At 42.0% G+C, this 7,043-nt stretch overlaps 1 pseudogene; it reads left to right on the top strand.

Moving 5' to 3' along the window:
* The first annotated feature begins 4,044 nt into the window (after nucleotides 1-4,044).
* On the top strand, nucleotides 4,045-4,529 carry LOC110595409 (annotated as a pseudogene).
* The last annotated feature ends 2,514 nt before the right edge of the window (nucleotides 4,530-7,043 follow it).

Below are 7,043 nucleotides of genomic sequence, written 5' to 3'. Positions count from 1 at the left end.
CAGTCCATGTCACTTGTTACACTTCTGCTCAATTATGCACCCTCCATGGTCAAACCTACTATACTGCTATTTTAGAAAGAACCTCTCCGCGTCCCTCTGGCAGTGTCTTCGAGAGAGATCTTAAATATTCTCAGGCATCCTGTCTAGGTACTGTTGGCAAAAGTGTGTGCTGGCATACCGTTGCCCCGGTTCATGTATCAGATGGAGGGGGCCCCAGCGACTTCAAAAACAAACTCTTGTTGCCCAACACATCCAAGAACTGACCTGACAGTTATACCCTCACTTAGACTACCACCCACTCGCCCTTCGAAAACCCAGAGACATTACCTTGGATCCATACACACAGGGAATCCTCGAAGCCACTCTCTCTCTATTAAACTCCACTAACCCCTCCCTTGCACAGGACTGCTGGCTATGTATGACCGTTGGTATGCCTCTACCTACTGCCATTCCTGTCTTAAACGCTTCCTATGTCCCTTTCAATGGAGATGCCAATTGCTCATTATCCCCCCCTTCAGAGTACAGCCCTCGGGTTTCAATTCCTCCGGTTGCTTCCAAGGGAAATTTCAAAATAATTCTTATGATAGTGACGTCGGATTTGTCACCTTTTCCGATTGTCATACTGTAACTAACGTTTCCACCTCCATCTGCCCCCCTCCAGGACAAGTGTTCATTTGTGGAGACAACCTTGCCTACACCATGCTCCCTTTCAATTAAACAGGCCTCTGCGTTACAGCTAGCCTTCTCCCCGACATCTCTATCATCCCCGGGGATGAACCTGTCCCTCTCCCTAGTCTTGACCTTATAGCGGGATGCCACCGGCGTGCTCTCCAAGCCATTCCCCTACTTCTAAGCTTGGGGGTTACAACCGCTGTAGCCTCCGGCGGAGCGGGGATAGGGGTCGCTGTTAATACCTATAATAACTTGTCTCGTCAGTTAATTGATGATGTTCAAACTCTCTCTGGAACTATTAATGATCTACAAGATCAAATTGATTCTTTAGCTGAGGTAGTTCTACAAAATCGCAGAGGATTAGACCTATTAACTACAGAACAGGGAGGAATCTGTTTAGCTTTACAGGAACGATGCTGTTTCTACGCCAACAAGTCTGGCATCGTCCGAGACAAAATCAAGAAATTACAAGAAGACCTCATCAAGCGAAGAAAAGAATTGTTCGAGAACCCGCTTTGGACCGGACTTAATGAACTCCTCCCTTACCTCCTCCCTGTCTTGGGCCCCCTCTTTTGCCTCCTTTTGCTCATAACCTTCGGTCCCTGGGTGTTTCGCCATTTTACTAATCTTATCAAAAGACAAATTGATGCTGTCCTCTCTAAACCTATCCAAATCCATTACCAACGGCTGACATTGGCAGAAGGCACGGAAAAGGACTACTACGGCTCCCTCCCTACGGGGACGACATGATAACCAGAGGCATGTCTACCCTCTCCCTTTAAGGGGAACAGGGTATGAGCACCGGGATGAGTGTAGAACAATGTATTGCAAGGGAAGGTCTCAAAAACTTCGACCTCCTCTGGGTATCCCTGTGAGCACGCCTGGCTTGCATAGAGGTTGGTATCTAATTTTCTAATTTTCTCAAAAATCAATTCTGGCTCTGCCTCTCCTCCCCAAAAGATACCAAGAGCCAATGGTGGTGGACTCGGAGAATCCACAGGAGGAGCCGGGCCCCTACTCCCTCACCCGGTTAATGCTCACCATCCCTTCTGTCTTTGAACAAAAAGGGAGGAGATGTTGGGAGCCATTTTAAAAATAGCAATCATCTCATATAAGCCTTCTTCTTTGTCCTCCGAAAAGCCCGCGCGCGCCAAGCCACAACACCCCTCCCACCTCCTCTCCTCATACCACCCACTACTCTTCCTCCTATCATAAGCCGCCACACGCCCTATTTCAGCCCGCCCCTCTTTGCTATGTATATAAGCAATCGCCTAACAATAAAATTTGGAGGCTTGATCAGAACACTGTCTTGCCTCCATTCTGCGTGTCTCCTGTCTCTTTCTCTCTTGGTCTCTCTCTCTCTTTTCACCAGCAGCAGGTAGTCCTCCTCGTGCCCACGTTTTACTTGTCCCGCTGGTCGGGACATCTCATTGATTTTATACAATTTCCATTGACATGATAATACAAATCCTTAATGTCACAGTTGGTTGTGTTTACTATTCATCAGTCATATTTTACTAAATAGAGTATATAGTATTTACTATTTCAGTACTCGTTTCTGTAGGTAAATATTCAGTCTGGATGTACATATATCATCCAGGTCTAACGTTTTAATTAAACATTGGTAAATTCAGTTAAAAACTGTGTTAAAGAGATTTTTCTGTTTTGTTGGTTTTTGCTATATTAACCTGTCAAATCAGTTAAACCACCTGTGGTTATAGGCCACTTAAAAAAAATAAGCATCTGGTTATATAAATACTAGGTTATTTCAACCACCACATCATTGTCAGGTTATATAGATGCCAGATTATGTAATCATGAGAATAGTTGACTAATATTCAGTCAAATAGATGATGCCAAGATTGCTCCAAAGCAAATTAAAACAGAGAGGCAGTAAGGAAGTAGAAAGAGGGTTTTGGAATTCACACAAATCTAGGTTCAAATCCCTACTCTGCTACTTTTTAATGCCTTTGTTAACTTCAGCTAGTTAGTTAAAAGTCTGAGTCTTGATAACCTCACCTGTAGCATATGGATAAAAATGCCTTTATAGCTATTGTAAAAACTATATGAATTAGTGTGTATAAGCCATCTGCCACATAATAGGTACTCAATACAATTTCTTTCTTAATAGTTCCTTAATCAATTCCCAACCGTTAGATGGAAGCAACCTTAAAAAAATGTTTTGAATCAGAGTCTCACTCTGTCACTCAAGCTGGAGTGCAGTGACAGTCATGGCTCACCAGAGTCTCGACCTCTTGAATTCAGAAAATCCTTCCACTTCAGCCTCCCAAGTAACTGGAACTAAGACCAGCACCACCACACCCCACTAATTTTTTTGTAGAGATGAGATCTTGCTATGTTGTCTAGGCTGTTCTCAAACTCCTGGGCTCAAGCAATTTTCCCACCTTGGCCTCCCAGACTGCTGAGACTACAGCCATGAGTCACTGCACCTAGCCCAAAAATCACTTATACTTTTTAAATTTCTCATTTGATAGATGTATAGATTTCCTTGTTTCTCTTATGTTAGGCTCTACAGCAAAGAAAGGTAACTAACAATCTCAACTTCATTTAAAATAAAGCAATGGAATAACTCCTCTGTCATATTTTCCTCAGGTAAGTAGTTCAGTGGGATGTGTACTTTGGCGGTTAAGAACTTTATAAAGTTATTCTTTTTATCTTAAAATTCACAGATGAAGAAACCAAGCCTCAGAATAATGGTCAGAATAAAAACTTAAAACACATTGTTGTTCAAAACCGAATGCATTCCTGTAACTTATCCTTCCTTTTGTGATTTAATGATAAGGAGGAAAAGCACTCTATTGCCCCAGAAAGGAAGAGAAAGACAGCATCGTATATTTGGATGCTGTGTCATTTTCTATATTGAAATATCAACATTAAATCATGATGTTTCTATGCAGCAATAACCTTGTGAAAAATAAAATACATACACACACGCAAAACCCACCTGTTCTAATAATCCCACTGTGCCTTTGTGACTCCCTGAAACTCTCTTTGTTGATGAAGATGCTTTGTAATGCAGCAAGGGTGCGGGTTATTGATCCATAAAAGTCTTTATGATTCAGCTGCTGTGGCACTGTCTACAATATCCAGGTCTCAGGGGCATGATTTTCCAGTGATGCCAGGTTGATTCTTAGAAATTTACATGCTGCTATCTGTTTGACAATAAATTGTTGTGTAAACCCCTATGTGAGACACAGGCAGGGCCCTTTATAATAACAAGCTATATGTCTTAATGGCCAATTTGTCTTTTATTTCTTTCTTTATTTATTTTGAAAACTGGCCTGAGTCTACCAGAGAGGTCACTTAGAATGTGTCCTTTCGGTCGGAACCACCATCACCCAGTAATTCACCAAAATGACGAACACAAAGGGAAAGAGGAAGGGCACGCGGTCCATGTTCTCCAGGCCGTTCAGAAAACTTGGAGTTGTTCCTTTGGCCACATACATGCGAAGCTACAAAAAAGGTGATATGGTAGACATCAAGGGAATGGGTACTGTTCGGAAAGGAATGCCCCACAAATGTTACCATGGCAAGACAGGAAGAGTCTACAGTGTCACCCAGCATGCTGTTGGCACTGTTGTTAACCAACATGTCAAGGGCAAGATTCTTGCGAAGAGAATAATGCGTGTACTGAGCATATTAAGCACTCGAAGAGTTGAGATAGGTTCCTGATACGCGTGAAAGAAAATGACTAGAAAAAGAAGGAAGCCAAGGAGAAAGGCACGTGGATTCAGCTAAAGCGCCAGCCTGCTCCACCCAGAGAAGCACACTTTGTGAGAACCAACAGAAAGGAGCCCAAGCTTCTGCAACCTATTCCCTATGAATTCATGGCTTAATACGTGTCAAAAATAAAAGATCTCTGGATCATAAGAAAAGAAAAGAAACAGAATGTATTGAAAGCATGAGTTGTGTGAAGTAAGCCAATTCTTCGCTTCTGATTTCACCCCAAAGTACTCATTGCATGGGTGGTGCTTCCATGAGAAACCAGCAAGATTCAGTTTTCAACCATTACTTTTTAAATCAGAAAGCATCATCAAAAGGTAATCATTAGGCCTATAATCCTAGCGTTTTGGGAGGCCAACATGGAGGATTGCTTGAGCCCAGGAATTTGAGACTAGCCTGGGCAACATAAGGGGACCTCATCTCTACAAAAAATTTTAAAATGTGGCTGGGCTTGGTGACCTATTACTGTAGTACTACCTAGGAGGCAGAAGGATTTCCCGAGCACAGGAGGTCAAGGCTGCAGTGAGTCGCAATCGTGCCACTGCACTCCAACCTGGGTGACAGAATGAGACTCCAACTCAAAAAAGAAAAGAAAAGGTAGTCAATAAGACACAGACTCCAAAGCCAGACCACCTGGTCTGAGTCCTGGCTCGCTGATCTTGGACAAGTTACAAAATCTGAGCTTTAAGGTCCTTAGACGTGAAATAAGGAAACATATATAGCATGCCAAATCGTTCCATAGGATTCTTGTGAGGATGCAAAAGAGTTTAAAACATCGCAAGTTGTACATTGCAGGTATAACTATGATACACAGTAAGTTCTCAATAAACATAAATCATTGCTATTAGTAACATGCATAAATGATCTGTCATATTATAATTAATATTTAAATACCTACTTTGTGCCAAGCATAGTACCAGTTACTTTCAAAATATTTAATCTGTTTTCATAGTAATATTTAAGTACATGTTTTTTCACCCTGTTTTGCTAATAAACTAAAAACCAGAGAGGTTATGTAAATTGCCTAAAAACACACAGCCCGCAGAAGGCTGAGCTGGGAATTGGCTGAAGGAACACAGACTACACCTGTCCATGGAAAGCCCATGACTGGCCCTCCAGGAATCTGCTGATGTGTACACAATGGCTTCCTATGACTACAAAAGCTTGGGATTTTGTTTTTTTGAGACAGGGTCTCACTCTTTTGCCCAGGCTGGAGTGCAGTGGCATGATCACGGTTCACCACAGCCTCAATCTCAAGAAACCCTCCTACCTCAGTCTCCCAAGTAACTGGGACTTGCACCACCACGCCTGGCCGATTTTTTGATTTTTTTTTGTAGAGACAAGATCTCTCTGTGTTGCCCAGGCTAGTCTTAAGCTCCTTGACTGAAGCAATCCTCCTGCCTTGGCCTCCCAAGTAGTGGGATTACAGGTATGAACCACCACACCTGGCTTGGGATTTTTTTTTTTTTAAAGACATTTTCAGCCACACTTTGGGAGGCTGAGGTGAGTGGATTGCCTGAGCCCGCGGGTTCAAGACCCGCCTGGGCAACTTGGCAAGACCTCATCTCTACAATAAATCAAAAATCAACCGGGCGTGGTAGTGCACGTCTGTAGTTCCAGCTACTTGGAAAGCTGAGGCGGAAGGATCGCTGAGCCCAACAGGTCAAGGCTGCGGTGACCGGGAGCGGTCACTGCACTCCAGTCTGGTGACAGAGTGAGACTCCAACTCAAAAAAAAGACATTTTCTGCATTAATTAATATTATAGCAATTTTAAGTGTGGCTATATAGTTGCTAATTATTCTAATGATGGAAACATTTTAATAAACTTGTGCAGTGTTCCTTGTAGAGGCCAACAAAAGAAAGAAGGTGGACAGGCCCCAGATCTTTCTCCTGGGCAGGAAAAAAGCCCATGGATCAATGAGTTTAGGGTCAGGCTCTTTCCCATCTCAGAATATGCTGTTCCTTTTACCTAAATGTACCACCCGTCCCACACCATCTCACGTGACAGGTCCTTTCATTCTTAAACTATGAACTTAAGTCTTACTACTCAGAAGAACCTCATGTGACCAGCCTTATGTTCATCTCTATTATTACTTATATCATCACCCTGTTCATGTTGTTTGAAGCTCTTTTCATAATCTTCAGCTTACTTGCTTGTTGAATACCTCCTTGTTTATGAGAAAGGTGATTGAAGCAAATATTCAATACATAAAGACAATAGTGAATAAATGAATGCCCCACAAATATTTAGATTTCATCTCACATGGCTCAGTTTTCTGGTCTTAAATACATGACTTCGAGTATCCCAGATGCAATCCTTTATTCATGGAACTCTTTGGTTTTGAGATACATCACTATAGCTTTTAAAAAAAATTATACTCTCAGACATACATCATTCTAAAACCACTTACAAAATAAAAGAAACCCATCAATTAAGCTTCTTTCTTATATATTTAATAACAAACAAGTGGACTGACTCTTTTTCTTCTAGTCATGTAAAATATACATTATAAAAGTAGACATTGCAAAGTAGACATTGTCAAATAGAATGGAATTCATAGAGTGAGTGGATTGATTAAGCCATACTGGTTAAGCACTTAGCAGAAAACCAGCAAGCAGTTAGCCC

Source organism: Carlito syrichta, unplaced genomic scaffold, assembly GCF_000164805.1.
Source record: "Carlito syrichta isolate Samal-C Ts95f unplaced genomic scaffold, Tarsius_syrichta-2.0.1 Scaffold301769, whole genome shotgun sequence".
NCBI classification, from domain to species: Eukaryota; Metazoa; Chordata; class Mammalia; order Primates; family Tarsiidae; genus Carlito; species Carlito syrichta.
Note: the sequence above shows the minus strand (reverse complement) of the source record. Positions and strands in the feature narration are given on the sequence as shown.